Genomic DNA, 22272 nt, shown 5'->3' on the forward strand with positions numbered 1-22272 from the left:
CAACCACATCCAATGGAGAGAAACCATTAGAACTTGAGATTGAAGAATATTTGACATTCCTATCTACAAATCCTCTAAGCACACAAGAGGACAATCATCTAATGCTAGAAGATCTGCATGGCACAGTAAAGGAGGATATGTTGAATGAGCCAAATAAGAGGTAAACCAAAAGCATTTTGATTTTATTGAAAGTTGGTTTCAAGCAATTGTAAGGTGATACCACTCCTTCATTCTTCCTTACTTCTTGACATCATCATTAAAACAATTGGTTCTTAAAACTCAGGGATGCATTGAATATTATATTCTAAACTTGAGTATGAATGCATTTTTATAATTTTTAGGCACATGGTTACATTGGAAATATTCCTATACTTGAGGAGAGGGATTTCTTTTTCTCAAGTAGAATAGGATAATAAATAAATAAATAAATGTTGCATATAATAGTTAGCATATTTATAACATATAGTGCACCATTTTTCTCATTTGTTTTCATTAAGTAGGGATGTTAACAACTAAAATGTAATTAGTTGAAAATGGGAGGTCTATGTTCCTATTGCATATTTTCATTGGGGTCTCTTCCAGCTGCATATCATTTTAATGAAGATTGATACACAATCTCGTTTCCAAATGCAACATGGTTCAACTATTACTTTTCTTTCCCACTTATTATTTCTTTTCAGTTAGATCTGTTTCTAGTTTTTCTTTTTAACAAAACAAGCTATGACCATTATGTTTGGAATAGGTAAATTTGGAGATGACTGCATAGCAACATCATCTAGTATTGCATACCAACTGTTTATTACCATGTTTCATCTAACCAAATCAAGAATTATGGTACCAATTTTCTATTTTGCAAGAAAAAGAAGGATCCAATGGTATTATTCAATTGGGATGCTTAAATATTGGAAGAATGTTTTGTTAAAAGCGACAATGACATCTTCATCAACAGAATGGAACACTTAGGGGAGTATTTTATGACATCTTTCGTTTTTCCTTAAGTTATTAAAAAGGATGCATTCATGATTTATCTGTTCTAAGGCTGCTATTTCACAAAGATGATATAAACAATCATTTTCATAAAATTTGAATTGAAGGATAATTCCAAACTATTCATAGTTTCTATATCTGTTTTTGAATTTCATTTTTCTTATTCATATAGATTTTTGACTATCAATACAAAATAGTCGCTCAAAATATAGTTACCAATGTATACAAAGGGGATTAAAACAAGGTTAAGAGGTTCATACAAGGATACCGATGAAAACAAAACTTGAATACTGAACCATAACACCTAAGCATGATCTCTGAGCATCTTTATTAAGCCTTGCAAGAGAGTTAATGAAGTCTTTGTTCATAGTGGAACACTACTTTAAAAGCGAAAACATACATGAAAACTATGATTAGTAGGACTTTAGGTGTATTTTGGTTATTCTTTGGTTATCCTCATCCATCTCAAATTAAAAATGGCTCATTCATGCTATGTCCTTTGAGTACCTATAAGTACCTTATGCATCTAAGACATTATGCAGGTAATCTAAGTCACTCTGAAAGGTATCATCCTATGCCTTTAAGGGGCTTTCTAAAGCTGCTCCCCCATCTACCAATTGCAAAAGCAATGTTCATAAGCTAAACCTAAAATGGTAGGAAATATGGGACTAGAGCCTTCAGTTTAAAATAGTTTTAAGAGGTTAAGGCTATGGACGCCTGCTGGCAGCGGGTACTGACCTGTGATACCACTAGGCAAATCCATTGGGGCTGTGGATGCTCGCGAGTAATGGGGCATTCTGCCTAAATAAGTGTCAACCAAACCAAGGCTTTTGTCTACACATATGATGGTTACTCTTTAGTGTTACAATAAAAAAGAAGCATGTATGGATGAAGTCAAGGGTAAAAACCAACTCCATAAATTTGTTGTTGAAGAATTGCCTTAAGGTAACCTTGATTCCTTTATCATTAGTTTTTCCTACTATAACTAAGATTTAATTGTCTTCAAAGTAAGAAATATGATCACAAATAACTAATAAAACTCAACTACAAAGCTTATCTGTAATACTTGGATGACTATAAGACTTTGGGATTTGGTTAGTAATAAATAGTTTTTCACCAGTTCATCATTTCTTGTGATCATAAAAATCCTCCTACCTACAAATAAGGATAACCCCTTAAATTTATAAAAGGTTTCTTTTCTTGAGAATAAAACTATTAAATATTGATGAAATCTTATGTAATGAGTGATTTGAAATTTCTTTTATGCTTGGTGTTAATTTAGCATCATTTTAATAAGTTTGAGATGAATTCTTTTTGTTTAGTATTCATCTCATTATCTCCATTTTTTTTTCCATGGTCCTTTATATTGAGTCATTTCAGAAACCCTCCTCACTTCTTCAGTACCTTACCTTGCTTGCATGAGAACATGCAAAACCTCAGGCATGGTCGAGTGGTTGTCGAGACCGTTTTAAACATCTTCATTCCACTTTCTTCAATTTACTTCAGCATATCATATTGGCACTCATCAAATCTGACTCTTCCTGATCATTTAGGACCCTCAACCTTACTTTGGTCTCATTTTATGACACTTCCACTACAATTTCAAATTTCCTGTACCAATGAGTTGTTTGTAGTTTTTCCAGCAAAACAAATTCACATGCAACATCAATAATCACTAAAACTTACTTCAGCTTGACGCTTAGGACATGCTAAGCTACAAATATAAGCCTACATGATTCCAATTTGAATACTATGCACCCGTATACATTATGAAACTTCATCCAACACTAAAGCGGTTTTCTGTGTTCTTCCGGTACTGTGAAGCAATTCCCTGTGTTCATCGGTACTAGAAGGCGGTCTCTTGTGTGCATCCAGTACTGGAAAGTAGTTCCCTATGTGCATCCGGTAATGCAAAATTGTGTTCATTGGTACTGGAAAGCAGTTTCCTGTGTGCATCTGGTACTGCAAATCAATTTTCATCCGGTACTAAAAATCCTTCATGTGCTAATCTGGTAATAGAGGTATGAGGTCAGTATTTTGTTTTATGCTATTAACATTCATATTAATAATGTAATGAATATATAATTACCCTCATAAAATTTTATTCCTATCAATTGTTAAGCTCCTATCCTAATCCTAAACCCTTGTTTTTCTAAGAAAAAAACATTTCTATGATATGATCGAATGGTGTAATCACAGGTGTGATTGGACAGATGCCAATTATAATTTGAGCAAATGAATTATATGTTGAATATCTCATGATAGAGCTTCTACCTCTGTGGGTTGTTTAAACAATGATTTTACCACTACTTCATAACCATAAACTGAATAATTATAAAGAATGATTACTGGAATCATGACATTGAACGTCCCGTATTGATGTACTGGTCCAATCAACCATGATATATCAATCGTATCCAACCTGAACTTGAATAAAATTTGACATCATTAACCGAGATGAACATCTAAATAAGATCTGCATATGACTTCTCTCCATCATCCTTTATATGATCACCTTGTAATTATGGCAACCACTTGATTGTTACCATATCCTCTAAAATTATAAATGCTCTTTGAGCATCATTTCTCTCTTGCATCCTATTCAGCCTTCATTCCACTCATCCATCCAATGCTAGCTCTGTCGCGCTGTTTTCATACCCAGTTTCAGGTATTCCGCTACTTCTGGTACTCTGTTATTTCTGATACCTTGCTACTTCCATACTCAACCCTCTCTGCACCTTATCCCTAGAAATTTTCCAAGACCTATTCTTAAAGCCAACATGGGGTAGATCGACATGAAGTAGTGTTCTAGTTTGATCAAGAAATAGAGGAGTATCAGTCGTGCAAAGAAAAATTCGAGCAAGATGGATAGATTATGTTTCTGAAAAAGTTTAAAGGATACACGAGGGTGTTTCTCACGCCTTCACTTAAAGTTATATTGGAAAATATGTTCAGCTAGGAGGTATACAATTAGAGATCACAAAATCTACCATAGCGGAGGCTACAAGATCACTGACTACAGCAAAGAAATACTTCAAGGGTGTAAATATTAATAAGAAGTAGTAAGAAGGCTCCATTTTTTTGAAATTTTGAGGAATTGTTTAATACTTTTTTTTGCATGAGGACATGCAATGACTTAGGCATAGGGGAATTTTGAGTCTCCTTTTTTATGCTTTCAAATACCCCTTATCATCCTCTGATGTTGACTAATTTCACCTTGAACCTAGTTATTATTTGCTCATTTACCTCCGAAACATACCTTTTCGCCTTCTTATGTCTTTATGAGGTAATTTATATGTCAAAACATGATTTTTATGTTTTCTTGTAGTAGAAATTGAATTATTTGATTTCTTATACTCTCTGATTAATTTGATTGACTCACATAGATGTCTAGACCATGCTCCTACTCATCCAATACCCGTGCAACAATATGGTACCTGTGCTCCTACTCATTCGATACCCGTGCAATGATCCTGTACTTGTACTCCTACGCATCTGGTACCAATGTTAGAAATCCGATACTCGGGTTCTCATTTGGTACTCGTATATTCACTAATCAACTGACCATGTTTTTTCCACCGTGTACGTGTGTTCACCATACTCATCTACTCATCTGGCACCAACAACAACACCTGTGTGATTTTGGTACTCGCGTTCCAGTGACTGTGTGATTCCGCTGCCCACGTTCAAGTGGCTATGTGATTCCGGTACCTATGTTTCGACACCTGTATTATTCCGGTACCAGACCATATCCTCCAGGATTAATGATTGAGTGAACGGTTTTCTATGGAACCAAGGAAATTGTTGGTTAAAGGCATCATCTTGTTACAACAAATCGAGATATGATTCCTTCTCATGCACTACCTATCATGACGATGAAGCTGAATATGTAAAATGAGTTAAATTGTAATATTATGTAGTGATTTGTTACTATTCTATTAAGCCTTGATGTAACGACCATTTCCCTATAAGAGAAGGCTCGTAGATGATATGTTTGAAGGAGGGGAATAACAGTGAAGTTTATTTACTAAGACAAAAGTTAGTGAGAGAGACGAAGATACAAAGTTTTATGCTAGAGATTTGATTTTGCAATCCTTTCTTTTGAAATCAATAATATGAGTAGCGATTGATAAGTTCGATGTGTTAATCAATTCTTTAGCTTTGTAAGTTTCCTCAACTTTCCTTGGTAGCTCAGCAAGGGCCCACCGAAGCTATCAAGGAAAGTTCTTATTATAGTTATTATGCATATAGTTTTGTTTATGTAGTGTTAAGTATTTGCTGTGATTTCAGTCCTTTTTTATGTAAGTAATTTCCAAGTGATAGTTCATTAGTTTTATGAATGCAAACTTTATTTCTTAAGCTGCACATTTAATTGTTGATTGTTATTTTGAAGAATAAGGAAGCTAAGAACAGAGATCTCACCATTAACCTACATGTGTTGTTAGTGAAGACTCTTATCATACATTTCCTATACTAGAATGCAGAGTTTCCTTCAGGACTAGTGTCAATTGCTTTGTTTAATGTTTGAATGCAATGAATTGATTGTAGCGTAGCGATTGAGATCAACTTCTATAGGAAAACAAAGCTGAATCCATCTTTTCATTTCATGAGCCTGTAAATGGATAGATATTTTACTCGAGTGAGAACCATTAGATTACATTGCTTACTAAGATTTTATTTCTGAGTTTTTCAAATTGTGTGAGGAAGTTAGTATTGGTTTTTATCTAGGCTATACTCATCAGACATAGGAACTTACTTATTATCGACACATATAGTGCATCAACTCTATTGATTATGATTTCCTAGTTGACAATTTAATATTGTGGTGATATATCATTCATATAATTCCCCAACACCCTTCTTATCCACATCACCAACATACCTTTAGGTCTTTTCCTCGAGATTTAGATCTTCCTCTAGATTTAGATCTCCCATTTGAGGACTTATTTTTCTTTTTATATTCTATGAGTATCCTCTTAAATAAAATGAATATATGTCCCAAATTGCCATGTTTTTTCATATTATCTCCTCTAATAACAAGAATGAGACTATTTCATTTCAACTTAAAGTAGTTGCATTACTACCTATGGAAAAAAAACCAGACTATCCCACAAATTTGGTTAAGAACTTACAAAGTTTAGACATTTATCTTCATTTGAAATCTTAATATCAACATATAATAACTGACTTACCACAATATTGAAGGTGTTCATATGCCTTACTACCATGTCTCTATCCTTCATCCTCATGTTATACGGTTCTTTTGTATAAACAATTCGTTCAGTAGGAACTTAGACTTATATAAATCCCCTAAGTTATTCCACAACGCCTTCATTATAGTCTCTTCCGAAACATTTAGCAATACTAAATTCATGAGACACAACAATATTGCGCTATTTCCTTTTTTATCTAACTTGGTCTAATCTTCCCTTGACATCCTTGTTGGTGCGATATTTGGATCCACTGACCTTTGTCCACCAAAAATCCTTCTATTTTGAGCCTCCACAACTTAAAACTTTTCCCATTGAATTTATTGGTATCTATTTTTGAATTGCTTTCTATTTTCTATCATCAAAAGAATTGATTCCACAAATATCCCACTATAGCAGTGTCTACCATAGGCCTAAGTCAAACCCCTTAGCCACAAAAGCATTTTCTTGAAGTCAAAGTTGCTTTGATACCAAATGTAGGTTTTAACCACGTACAATTAGTTGTTGCAAATAAATTCTTGGTGAAAAAGTAGAAAATATGCAATGACATACACACATTAACACTAATGTTATACCCTGGAAACCCAAACTAGGAAAATCAAAAGGATTTTTTCAGTGTATTCTCCTTTATAGTATCATAATACAATATGTATGTCCTATGGCGTCCATAAACTACCAATCCATTTCCCTAGATTAGAATATAGCCATATTTTCTTAATTGGAATTACAAAACCATTTGTTGGACCATTGTATAGGGTGGAGGTTTGCAAACTAATTGGCATTCCTAAATATCTAAAAGTGCACCCTCCTTGAAAAATAAAGTGTAAAATCCTAGAGAGAATAATAAGTGTACCTCTACTTACATTCTTGTCATGCATTTGATTCTTGATGTTATTGATCAACCCTTCAAGCACTCTGATAAAGTGGTCCAAACTTCTTCAAACTAAAAGGTCATTATGGAGGAGGCCCCCCCTTGCAAAAGAGTGTCGTCAACAAACTAGGAATTATTTATACCTTTCAGTCTTCTAACCACTTTGATTCTAGCAAATTTTAGCTTCACACTCATAGATTCAACCATTATGATGTAAAGGAGGGGGGATAAAGGGAAGCCCTAACAAAACCATTAAGATTCTTTTAAAAAAAATGTTGATGGGAAAAAACGCACCACTAAGCAGTTTAAGGGATTAAACCTAGAAGAGAGGCCTAATTAGGATCTCCCCTATTTGGGATAGGTCAATTCTTCGTATTATAAGGCCTAAAAACAAGTTTGGATGGGAATTAACAATGGGAAATGATTTGAATTAACTGAAAAACAAAATGCCCAAAAAACTATCTTATGAACTATGAGATAGAGGATTCATAATTCAACAAACATGACAATCCAGATTTACTAAAGCACAATTAAATTACTAGTCCATAAAAGAGTAAAGTAAAAGAAAGATACAAATTAGTAAACAAGATTAGTCCAAATCCATTGAATGATAATGCAGAAATATATATTAATTTCAAAAACAGACATTACTCTGCTTTGACGGAAATAAATGGAAATAATGCTATACTAAACTAATAAAGAGATATGTAGCCAACATAAAGTGCGAAAGAATATGCAACTATATAGAATAGCCCGTCCCAACACAAATTCTTATTGCAAGAATCCATTGAATTCAAAGTTTGGAATAGTCCTCATGTAGAACTTAAGAAGCAATGTTAATAAAAAACAAGAGATACATCTAATATATAAGATGCAAAAGAAATTAGTTCCCATACAATAGTCCAAAGAACATGCAAATCTCTTAAGCAATGAAACTAATCTAATTAAGTTAAGAAATAGAAAATATTGAGCTAATGTAAATTACAGAAGAAAACATTCTATTCCCATAATAGTAAAAAAGAGACATAATTTCTTGGCAAAATCTTGGCTAGGAAATTGGCTTCTCAATATTAAACATTGAGCATAAATATTTTTATAGTAATATTAGTCTCCCTTGAATACAAAATTTCTCAAGCCCTTGTCCCTATGACACATCCCATATTTATAAAATTACCAAAATCCCCCCCCCACTATGATGAGTATGAGGGTGGCTTAATCAAGAAATTAAACTTGGTTCCCATATTTGACATGCAAGTGTTAGGAACCACCTTGTCTGGCTAAGCAAAAGTGGGGCTATTGTTATGCACGTGTTAGACACCTAGCATTCCTAGCTCCTTTAGATTAGTTATATTGATTAGGCATGAAAAAACACATATGATATGCCATTGATTCATATTTCACCACACTTCGAGTGGTGAGCTCAAATTCTTGGTTTGTCACCTTGTTGAAACACATATATTAATGGACTCTTCCATTATTGGACTTGGAATACCTATCTATGCTCCACCCTTAAGTTGTCATTCTCCCCCACTCCTTGATTTTTCTTTCCTTTGCTTAAGCCATTGTTTCAAATTTCTTTTTCTCAATTGCTTTTGTTTGTTTGGTCCACCACTTGAGTGTCTTTGAGTTAAAATCTATTGAAAAACAATCATAAGAGTTTAATATTTGTATGGAATTCTAGAGTTGGGGACATGCAATAGAAAGTTGCACAACTCACTCAAGCTACCTCTCAAAGGAAAATTTCTTAAAATAATGATTTCTCATAAATTCCTAAGGCTTGGTGAGCATGTATTTCCTCTTTTATACAATAGTATTTAGGAAATGTCTCAAGTAAAGTGCACTTGTAGGCATGTTGCTTTATACTTGAGTGCATGTCTTTTTCCTATTAAATATGTGTGGTAAACCCATAATAAACCAACTTCTCCTTAAAACATGAGTTTTGCCTTAACTACTATTGTTCAAATTCCCTAATACCCTTCCTTTTTGATAAGAAAGTGGATCTTCTAACCTAAGGTAAGATGATAATCTCCCATATCTTGTTACCTAATCTATGAGAGGATAATTGTCCTTCCACTTTTACCATTTATTCTTATCTTCTCGAAGCACCATCACCACCAATTAAGCTTGTTTTTGGGCTTACCCAAGATAAGATTTAGGTTGGATGTTGCCCTCCAATGAAGACTTGGCATATTCAAGGGAAACTTTGTAGATTTAGAGAAGGTGGATATATTGGGAGTATCCCTACAAATATATAAGAACTCTGGAGGGCAAGTAATGAGATATTGCATAAACTAATGGATAATTTATAACCTAGAATTTTGGCTTTAGGGGTACATCATAATTTATATCTCCTATCCCTAACATATATTCACCATAAACCCTTATCTAGAATGGAGATATGAATTTTGACACTTCTTAATTGTTTGAATTTTACCTTAGGATTTGTATAGGGATCTGATTGTGTTATTGTTCACTTCCATAAATGTGATCGGTATGGTTGTTCAACCCTTTCAATTACTTGTAAGGTCATCTTACTATAAGGGACTATCTAATGCATGGGTCATAACCTAAATGAAAGTGAGCCAAGTAATGAATTTCCATTTCTAAGATTTTGTTCTTGAGGTTGCATAATTGATGTGGGGATTACATTACTACATTGCTTGGTAGGAAAGACAAGGATACGTTTATTCTAGGAAATAGGACCGAGATAGATTACATGAGTTTGAGAAAGGGAGGGAAGTGCAATAGCATTGATAGGACAAGGGCATGAGGATGGCATCACTGTGCCACATAGCAAGGACACACATATGGGGAACCGAGGAACCATAACTGTGAAGGAAAGTAGAAGTCATTGTTACATTTAAGAAGTTTAGAAGACCGACGAAGTGTTATTCATGCACATGGATTGTAAGAAGATAAATTAATTCACCTAAGGGAGAGGATACAAAGGAGTTCGAGGTTGAAGTGGAAAATGACATGCCACACATCATTGACACATGTTAATTGATAATTGGGTTAGGGAATCGAGATATTAGATATGGAAGAGTGGAACATTGCTTAGGGAACTCTAATATTAGAAAAACCACCATGCATACACATGGACGGTTGGTAAAACATTAGATAAATAATAATGGTGGATTACTACTTCGAGAAATATAGGATTGATCGACAATGAAAAGGTTGCAAGATAAACATGTGGATGACTAATGGATAGTAAGATAAATGGATTGTATAATGATAATTGATGTGCACATGGATGAGCAATAGAGGGTTATGCCAACCATACATGTGGATGACTAGCGAAGAATCAGAGAAACAACTTGTTTAACGATAAATGATGTGCACAAGGATGAACATTACAATAAAGGGGTGACGCTAGCCATACACATGGATGACTAGCAGGAAATCAAGAATGATATCATCATAGGATAGACATTCATGATTGTAAAGGAACATTTAATAGTAGAAGCATTGTCAACCATACACATGGATAACTAATGAGAAGTCTAGGAAAAGGCTTATCAAATATCATAATGCACTTAAGGATAGGCCAATAGGGGAAACCTCGTTGAACCTACATGTGGATAATCAATGATGAGTTAGAGAATCAATAAGTCAGTGTATTGAGATAGGCTAAGAAGAGGTTTGAAAATAGAGAATGTCATGGCTAACATATAGAAAATTGATAGAACATTCATAGAACATTGGATCCCAAGGTAAAATAATCAATGGTAAATATGATTCGACATTTAACTGCTTGGAGATAAAAATAAACAAAGTATGAAACAAGTTGATGGAGGGGGGGAACATGGTAACACATCAAAAATCAAATTCTAGGAGCTTGCGAGTTAGTTCAAAATTCCAAATAGAAACTAGATAAATCAAAACTCAGTACCAAAGAAAATGTAGTCACCCAATTTTCTCAGGTCTATTAAGACTTCAATAATTAGTGACTCATTGAATGGATTCCCTAAATATTTTGACATTAGAATTATTATGACCATATTGTTTCTCGTTCTTACTTGCAGAATGAAATGTTGTATTTTCATGGCACGAAGAAGAAGTTTTGAACTAATGCAATATCCTAGTTTCCACTCCTTGATTTGATTCAATTGTTATAAATATATAAGCGCATGCGATCAATTTCATTTATTATGGGTTTAAAATGATTTCCTTGGATTGATGCTCTTGTGCACAACTAAGATCTCACCTAACACAGGGTGGGATATATATTTATGATTCTTGGTGTTGCTCGAATGGCCATGAGTTTCCATAGCCCTAATGGAGTCACTTGACATCATAGAAGTTGCTTTGCTTCCAGTGAGCATCCATAAACCTCACAAATGTATCTACATTTCCCCGAGGTCAAAAAATTTGAATCCTTTCCCTCCTTGTTTTCCAACCTTTTATTCTTTGTGAGGCATTTTGGCAAAGGAGCTTGGTTGATTTAAATGTAAGTGAGAGGGGGATTTTCAGGGCCTCGAGTTGGAGAGCACCCGTGATCGCCCACCAACATGGGGACAGTAAAAAAAACAAAGGCGAGTCGAGTATAGTAGAGGAATTTAACCGACGGGCATAACAAGCACGTTTAACCAAACTAAGTTGAGGGGCACGCATCCATGTTGATGCCCGACGGGCATGAGGCATAGCGGTGGGCGTCCGATCGACTCGTGTTGAGACCACATGCGCTGAGTAGCATTCAAGCAAGGTGAGCAACATAGAGGGTGCAAGCATGATGTGCATGTAAGGGAAGGCAAGCGACCAACATAACATGTGAAAGTGGAGCGAACAACCATGGAGGTGAACAGTGATGGGCAGGGTGTGCCCACAAGTGAGGGGCACCCACACAACCTGTGTTATGTTTGCCCAAGGGGTGTAGCACCCTCCTCCCACATCTGCACAAGCAACCGGCCAACTGGGGTAAACATGTGATGAGAGGCCACTATGATATTATTCGACCTCCTAAGTCATGTTAAGGAAGTGGAATCGAAAAAAACACACCATACAAACATTCAACATCAGCTTCAAGACCCTCAGAAGCCAATACAACACTTCAAACAACTTTCCCTTGGGTCCCACTGAACTTTTGGACAACTTAAGCCTTAGTCGCTCTCATGCTATAGGCATGACATCGTCCAGAAACCCAAAGCCGCTCTCACAGGCTTGCCTGCCAATGTCTAGAGACTAAATTTGTCAGTGCTATGCCAACGTCCCTGAGTTTTGAGCCACTTTTCTAGGCCCAGAGCCCAAGTCACTGCCCAAAATTTCATGACACCTTCAGAACAGTAAAATAACATGGAAATGATAGCACTAAAGCAAATTCTTGAATGAAACCTTGACTGGACCCCTACTAGCCATGACATGCATTTTGTCAAACACTTAGTAAATATGAAACCTACAGGTGTAAATTAACATATCTGAGCATAGGGGTTTCATACTTATTTGAGGTTCACCTTGAAGCATTAATGCCTCAACACATTAGTATTGTCAAGGTTTCATTCTTTAATGAGGCCTCTATTTTCTTCATTTTCCATTATTTTCCTTCATTTTCCTCCTGACATGCAACCTGTGACCTTTCACCTCCTTTTTCTCCTAATTTCCATTATTTTCGTAAATAAATGCCAATTAATGCCTCATGCTTTTCCAAAACCTTAACCATTTCCTTTGTGAATTCCTTAGCCATAATAAATCGAATCAACACCCACTAGGATGTTTCCCCCACCATTTAGCTTGGAATACATGTCCCATCGACCGTGGCCTTATATTTTTTACATGGAACTTTCACCAGGGTTGTTACAGAACCCTCCCCCTTGGGGGAAGACCATCCTCGGTGTTCAATGACACCTATAACCAATAAGACTGTTGAAAACAAAACACACTGCTAATGGAGATTTATAACACAAGTCATTGCGGTATTTACAATGACCATTACTGAAAGATGACAAACATACCGTTTACTAGAGCTTTATAATACATCTCATTATGGTATTTACACTAACCACATATACACATACACATTTGCTTCAACCAGTAAATAACCATACTATCTATGGAGATTTATAAATCCATCTTGATATAGTATTTACAATAATACACACATATACACATATGCACATTTGCTCAACCAACAAATAAAAGGATATGATGCCTGCATCCACAACAAGGGAATCCAAAGGCTCACACCTCCACCCTCAAAGTAATACCAGGATTCACCTCCTTCCTAGGAAGTCTATAATCCACTGCAAAGTCAAATTTGCATCCAATTTCCAATGCTACAATCCAACGCACTTGTACTCATAGTGAACAGTGACTGACTCATTGTTCCAGGGTGCACTCCCAATGTGCATTTGATTCCATATGGAAATGCTAATGACCGAAAAAAATCCATCCTTGACCTTCCCTTCTCTACTACATAGTCCCTCGTGTACTTCGGTCATCCCTTCCATGTAGTCACTCACCTTCCAAGTTTCGTTGGCACCCCCATCCTGGGCAATCCATCCCTTGGCAAGGATTCCTCGCATCGGAAGATATAAAAAAATAAGGCATATCCCTACCTCAAAACCATCATACCGATCATAACATGTTCATGGAAATCAATGGACACTATTGGGTACCAATGTTCCACAATGGCCCTGCTCCTGAAGTGCTTTACCAGCATATTGTTGCCTATTCCACTTTCTTTCACTGTTGTTGCTAATTCTTGTAGTCGATTTCAACCATGCAACTAAGAATTTATGTGCTTACTGTACCAAGCACATAACTTCCATTAGATTCAAAATAAATTGAAATAACTTCAAATAATACCTCTGCAGTTGCTATTAATAAGGTACACTTGCAATCCTCTTTGCTTCCTGTCACAACAAGTCAAACTACCATCTTTGACCAAATCATCGTGTATAACATATCACATCAGGGTAGCTCGAAACACAACCATCATAGATCAAAATCCTAAATCACATGTAACCATTATAAACCAGAATCATAGATCACATGTAATCATCATAGATCAAAATCATAAATCACATGCATAATAAAATTGAAATAAAATATTGATACTTATCCTTCAATCAATCCTTGGCTTCCACCTTTGTCCTTATTTCATTCACAATCTGGATTGGTTACCGCACTGCACAAGCACCAAGTGCCTTCTCCTCAACCGTGCACACACACACATAGTGTACATCCCACACATACAACCACACACGACATACCACACCATTCAACACGTGCATCTACACCTGCCATACAACATAGACACCTACAACTAGTGTACAACACAACACAATACATACGCCTGCACCTAGTGTACAACACAACACAAAATGTATACGTACACAATGTACATCATAAGACATGCATCTGCACATAATGTGCGACACCACAAATGCATACACATACACCCGATATACAACATAACTCATACATCTATATTTGATGTACAACGCCACACAATACATGTACCTACACCTGATGTACAACACAACAAAATACATGTACTACAAAAAGTACAACACAACGAGTACACATGTCATGATACCACAACTACATAATACACATACATAGTACCACATGTACTCAACACAACATGTACGACACGCACACAATACCACATGTGCACCAATTCCATATGTGCAACATGTACATAGTACCACCTGTACAAAGCACCACATGCACAACGTGTTCTCAGTATCACATGTACAGGACACCACTTGCACAACATGTACACAATGCCACATGTACATCGTACCACCTGTACAACATGTACACAATACATTTACACAGTACCACATGCACAACATGTAAAAGACACCACATGTACACAATGCTACATGCATGACATGTACACAACACCACCTGGACATAGTGCCACTTGTACGTCATGTACACGGCACCACATGCTCACAGTGTTACACAGGACAAATCCCTCTTGCGGACAAGAGCGATCTCGCTAGATCATTGATGGAAACTAAAAACAAGCAAGACAATTGAACTGACCCTTTCCCTAAGTAGAACTTGTTTGAATTATAAGAATTAAAGCTAATGGATGAGCCTCTTACCTATTTCATGAAATGCTCAATGAAGATACCTTGTTGTGATTCGATGCAACTCTTTAATGCTCAATAAGACCTGCAAACATCGACCATAAAAGGATCGAAAGCACATGCGATATAATAATCCAAACAACTTAACCTAATGATCAAGGAGATTAGGAATTTAATTTGCCTTAATAAACATTATAAACAATTGTAAACCATTCATTATTCCAATAAGACAAATCAATGGGAGAAAGTGTTCTTTCGTATTAATCAAAGATTAAGAGGAGCCTTACAACCTTCGCCTTGATTTCGTGAGGTCCCTCCCAAATGCCTTCAATCTCATTCTTAGATGATAAGATTTCCAATCTCAAACCAACAACATAAGTTTGTCTTCTCTGAGTTCTGACCTCCTCAATCCCTCTACCCTCTAGTCATTTTATAGGCCAAGAGGAAGAAGTTTCAGATCCAAAAGAGGAGGATGAGACTCCTTAATTGAGGGATTAGGTTACCATGAGAAAAGGGATTAAGATGCATCATCTGAGGGTTATAGTTCGAATAGTCATCACCTAGAAGCTTTTAGTTGGAAAATATTCGACCAACTATGTTTATAGAATGAACTTTTTATTTTTACTTTCTTGAATTTACTTGCGCGGTCTTAGAGTCGCAAACAGAGCGTAGCTCTACTCTGTTCTCAGAGTTAATTCCGGTGAATGCGCGGGAAAATCTAGAAAAATTATCGCAGGTGGAACTTAACAAGGTGTGACATCATTTTTCCCCAAATTTCTCATCTACTTCAAGATATTTTGGGTTGTTTGACTTCTGAGGGAGTTGGTTCAAACATGTTCACGGATGGTAAAAAGACCCATAAATTGATCAAGTGTCATGGTGACAAATTGACATGTAATAGATTGCCCCTAAAGTGTGAAGTCTATAAAATAAGTTTAAAATATTGAAGCACTTTATCATTCCAAGGATCAGATCGGAGGCAATGTATTAGGGGATTTTTGAGGTCTAAAATGGGCCTCCTAAGGAAATTATAAAATAATAATGTAAATAATAAAACAATATTAGATTACATCATTAAATTTTAGAGAGAAAAAGAAAAAACTATTTTTACAACTCATATTTTCAACTTATATCCCCATGGGTTTCCTAATATTTTGAGTGGAAACACTCGTTGGATGCAAAATTTGATTTCTCATCCAAGAAGTACCCATGTTGCATACTTTCGATGGAAATTTCTACTTGATAAATGAGAAATACATGAAAATTGTGATTGCAATCAAGTTTTTTCATGTATTTCTCATTTTTCATGTAGCAGGGTCCATTGAAAGTATGCAACATGGGCACTCCTTGGATGGGAATTAAATTTTGCACCCAACAAGTACTTCCACTCGAAATTTGAGTGAAACCTTAGGGAGATAAGTTGAAAATGCGAGTTGAAAAATTAGTTTTATTATTTTTAAATCCTTTTACTTTTTTACTCCAAAAATGGTGAATCATCCCCCATGGTTGACATTATCATCCTAAATCCTATTGGTTCTTATAAAGTTTATTTTGGTTGTACATTTTTCTTAGGAGGCCCATTTTAGACCTCAAAATTCCCCTAATGGTCGGAAACCTGCAGGGAACATTCAAGGATTACAATGCAAATATATATAAAAAATCATCTTTGAGTTAGGCATTCCCATACTCAGAGTAAAACAATTTCAATGAACAAGCATGGAAAAACCAAAATCATATAGATGGTAGACACAGCATGGTCACAACCATCTGTCTACATAATCATGAATATAAAATTTCCTCACAACCTAGATTGATGAAACTAGATCTAGGGTCTTGATCTCCATCTCTTGATCCACAGTACGAATCTAACCATGCGAGTGAATGTTTCGAAGTCAAACATGGCAAAAACCGCTTGATTACCGGTCAATGATGTGAACTGTTAAGAAGCGTGAGAGAAACCACCAATAATGACAATGATTCTCAAGGTACTTCCAGTACAATCTATCAAATGTGAATAGGTGATTTGAAATTGAACACTCATAGAATCGTTAGATCGAAGGCTAATGATGAGAACCCGTCATCGAAAGCAAGAAACTTTCCATTAAGGCATGCAAGCTTCAAGGTACTGAGGGTTTGTAGATCAACTTCATAGATAATGAGCTGAAGTCGATAGGAAGCGACCGGTCGTAGGAAAGCCTACGACATGAAACATAATGTTAAGTTTTGAAAATAGTTTGCAAGGACTGACTCAAGGATGGCCAACGCGAATGAATGCTAGAATTTGCAAAGGGGTTTTGAATAGAGGCTCCACTTATTTTGAACACATAATGGCACGACAATTGACTTAGTAGCATTTGACTTAACGATTATACCAAAAACCATGAATACTTTCAAATGAGGCTCAATTAATTGTAAGACAAATGGATTTTCCAACCTGAACATGAGTGTGACGGAGTGCCATGTTCAAGAGTGACTTGCTACCTTTTTAAAAAATGAAAATGTAAAACAGACACCTTTTCCCAATTTTACCCCACCATTACTGGCAAGTACCTCTTTTTTTTTACAAGCTTGAGGAGTATAACACATTCTTGGGCTATAAGCTCATCCTTTGGATGAGTCCTTCGAAGTATTTTTAACGAACCCTAAAAAGGAATGGTTTGGTCCCGTTATGCTTAACGGGTCCTATACTGTTTAGTTTTTACGAGTCTAGTAAAGGAGTAACTTGATGTCGTTTTCTTTTAAGAGTTTGAAAAATACACAAAAATGAAACTCATTTAGTTCTTTTACCATAAAATTCTAATGAGCCCGGAGAAATTAAAGCTCAGTGTTTTTCAGTTTTAGAGAGTCAGAAGAAAAAGCATAAGTAGACTCCATTGGGTTCTTTTTCGTAAGTTTTAGTCTCTCAGGTCTGAAAAAGGATAAAATAATACAGGAGCGAACTCTATTGACCATGTTCAGTCAACATATACCTTTTTCGTACATAGTCCTAACTCAGTCCGTAAAAGGGGTAAACTTATACTGAGTGGACAATTGTTCATATACTTTTACGAGCTTGAACAAACAAGTACTCGACAATCTTTTCGTTTTGAAGGAGTCTGAAAAGGGCTTAAAAGAGAACTCTGTGATTTTTGCTTTTCGTAATTTTTTAAGAGCTTGAAAAGTGATAAAACTCTGCTAAATAGTCAAAATGATTCATCCTCGCTCTATAACCTATCCTGCACATTTAAACTCAATAACTTATCATAATTGCTCAAAAATGTCATTTTCCCTCTTAAAAGGTTTTAAATATAAAAAATAATATTTTTAGCTCCAAAAAACTTATAAAAGTGGGAATGGTAAATTATTTTCACCATTTGCATTTTTACCATTTGAGAGCAAAGAGATGAGTTTTTACCACCAGGCTTCCAGGACTGTTTCTGAGCCAAGCAGTGGACGAAATCACTTATCGCTTCTTCTAGGTAAAAGATCTCTCCTTAACTTAGCTTTTCATCTGTTTAAAATTTGATTTTAAGATTCCATTTATTTTTTTGGGGAAAAACTATGTTTAAAAATGTGCCCTTGGCCCTGCGTTGTTTCTTTTCAAACAGTCATGCATAGACTGATAAAATTTTCCATACTGAAAATCACAGGGTGCGTGGAATTTTACTGGAAAAATCCATGCAGTTGCGCCCTGTCCGTAAAACGGTGGCTGCGTAGGCACCGGGGGTTTATTTTTAAACAAGTTTTGGGCCAAAAAAACATGAGATGGGTTTCCAAAATGATTCTAATCCTTTTAAAATGGTCATTTCAGGTCATTTGATTGCTCAAAATGGAGTGGAGGGAAAGAGAGCATGAAGCCAATGATTTGGCAGCTTTGGCAGATCCAGCCACCATGCAGGCTCTCAGGACTTGTGGCCTCCTAAAATATTGGCTCATTCCTGGGATGAAAGCTCAGGTAGATCTGATGACATGGCTGGTAAGAACCTGGAATGTCCAGGAACAATGTTTTGTGATTTCCGATCATCACGTTACCATTGATGTCGATGACATCTATTTCTTGATTAGGTTGTCTCATTAGGGAGCCGATATTTCATTATTCAGACAGAGGGCAAGAGGAGATACTATTGATGGGTATCTACGACGCTTTTGCAGGGGTGCACAACCCAAGGATGGGAGAACTGATATTCAGACCATTGATTTCTTACCCTTGAGGACCATTACTTTTACTGTTTGCAAACTGTGTGGCAGCGCTACCCTTCATTTAGCCACACGAGCACAGATGCAAACGATCATGGAAGGGCCAGTTGACTAGATGCAAGAATGGAAAACTAAAGAATTTCGGTTATGGTGCCATTCTTGTTGCTTTTTCCTTGGATAGGATTCCTATTCTCTGGCCACAATAGATTCTAGCAGATGAGGGGGGTCCTACGGTCCACACATGATGAGGTGGGTTGCACTAATGGCACGCCATGGAGGTGATGAACAAGTAGTGAGGTATACCACAATTTTTTTTGACTGGTTAGGCCATCAGATTGTTCTAATTGAGGAATTTCCAATGTCAGGATGGATTACAGAGGTGATCCTGATATCTCACTTCCAGTCGGAACTTAGTGGGGTGATCTAGGTGAGAATTTTGCATTTTGACATATTTCCAAAATTTTAAAATTTTATGTGTTTTTGTCTTCAAAGACTAATTATTTGAAATGCATGTGCAGACGTGGGCCCAACCCGACTAACAGGGCTGAGATGATTTGATAGATAAGGCGAGCAACCTATAATAGCTATAGTAGCTAACCCAGAGGTAGAGGATATCCTGACAGAGCTGGAACACAACCTTGAGAGGTTGACTTTGAACATCCCAGAGACTGGGACATATGACATTCCTCACGCCTATCAAAGACATGTAGTTGGGGTTCCAGGGCCTCTTAGACGTTTGTTGCATCGAGTTGCTCATGCTATTGTTTGTTATCATGAGCATCATCTTGCTTAGCTGTTCTAGTTTCTAGGACCACATTTGATTTTTGGTGTTAGCATATTTAGAAAATAAAAGGCCACGGGGCCTTATGTCCTTAGATGACATATTTTGTAGACACACACTTTTACACAAACTCCTTTTGCCTATTGTTTATCTTGATCAATGTATGAATATATATTGTTTATAATTTACAAATGATGCAAATGTCTATTTAACACATGATTCGCCAATGCATCTGTTAATGTGTTTAAATATCTTAGAATGTGTTGATATTCGATATAATCAAATTGCCTTTCCAAAAGATGGACCCGTAAAAACACTCTTAACATTGTTGGACTTCTTACTGTATACACACCGTTTAAATGTAATACCACAAGCTGCTAATTTAACCTAACGATCAAATGTCGGATACCAAATGTGATGGAATCAACTAATAGTTGAATGAATGCACTATATTCCGCTATGTTGTTTGTTGTTTGACTGAGACATATTCCATGAATAGAGACTAGCTCATCACTGGGTGAATAGATAACCCAAGCTACAGAAGATAAATTTTGAGTACTATGATTAGCGCCATCAGCAAAGCCAATGTAAGTCTGAGAGAACGTCGACATCTGCAAATCAAGTGTAAAAATGAGATAAGAAATGGAAGCAGTAGAAAATGTGAAAAACATTAACTATCACACATACCTAAAAAATGGTAAATAATGTACAGATCTCCAACAAAACTTTATGCATAATATTTCTTTAGGTAAAGACCTTTTCTGGGCTTTCCCAAACGAATGCCATCATAATCAACTAGCTCATGGGATCCTTTAGCTAATACATGTTTTATGATGTAAGGGCCATGCCACATGGGTTCGAACTTTCCTGCGCCTAACTTGTCATGAGCTTGATCATAAACCAAGACTAGGTCACCTTCTGAATATGAACGAGGATTAACGTTTTGATCAAACTGAGCTTTGACACGTTTTTTATGAGCCTTGCTAGCCAATGCGACATCACGACGATTTTCATCTAAATGTGCTAAATGTACAAAGCATTCTTCGTCTGTAGAGGTAGCAGGTAATAATTCAATAGCTAGCTTTAGGGATGGGATTTCACATTCAATGGGTAATACTTCTTCCAAACCATAAACAAGTTAGAAGGGAGTAAAATCGGTCGATGTTTTTGTAATAGTACGGTAAGCCCATAGTGCTGAAAAGAGCACAGAATGCCAATTTCCTTTATGAATACCAACTATCCATTTAATCATATTGGTTAAAACTTTATTGACAACTTCGACCTGACCATTAGCTTGTGGATAGTATGGAGTAGAGATATCATGGCGTAGGTCGAGTTGTGCAGATAGTTCGACCATCATAAAGTTACGAAAATGACTACCATGGTCTGTAACAATAGCTTGTGGGACACCAAACCAAGCAATCACATTATTGAAAATAAAAACCACTGTAGTTTCGCCATCGTCTCTATATGTAGGCATCGCCTCGGCCCATTTCGTAAAGTAATCGACTGCAAGGATAATATACCCATGCCCCCGGCTGAGTGAGGGTTACAGGTGATGAAGTCGATGCCCCATTTGGCAAAAGAGTCGATAGCTATAATAGGGTGAAGAGGAGCTGGAGGTGATCGCATTTTGCGATCATAGATTTGAGAATGATGGAATTTGTGGGCTATAGTAATGAAATATTTAAACATTGACGACCAAAAATAACCAACATGTAATATATTTTGGGCAGTAGCATACCTAGACATGTGACCACCACACGCTCTAGAGTGGCAATCATTTAATGTTTTTTCGGCCTCTTGGAGATTCAAACAACGTCGAAATATAGAATCGACACCGCAACGATGAAGAGTTTCGCCAATAATATTGTATTGTTGGGATTGGTATCGGATTCGACGATGATCATTTTTGGATAACTCGGGCCTAAAAGTTTGCATTTGGAGATATATAATGATATCTTCATACCACGGATCTGACATACTAATAAGAAAGAGAGATTTCTCAGCAAAAGAATCTTCTGCTACAATTTCTATATAAGTATGAGGAAAGTCACACAATAGTTCGGCGAAAATTAAAGATTTATTTGATTTGGATTTTTCAAATTCCAAATCAAACTCTTGTAATATAACTATCCACTTGGAGTATTTCCCCCCTAGCAATTGTTTAGTGATAATATTCATCACGGGGTTGCAATATGAAAT

This window comes from Pinus tabuliformis, chromosome 7, assembly GCF_031772625.1.
Source record: "Pinus tabuliformis cultivar Carrire ecotype Pingquan chromosome 7, CPIR1, whole genome shotgun sequence".
NCBI classification, from domain to species: domain Eukaryota; kingdom Viridiplantae; phylum Streptophyta; class Pinopsida; order Pinales; family Pinaceae; genus Pinus; species Pinus tabuliformis.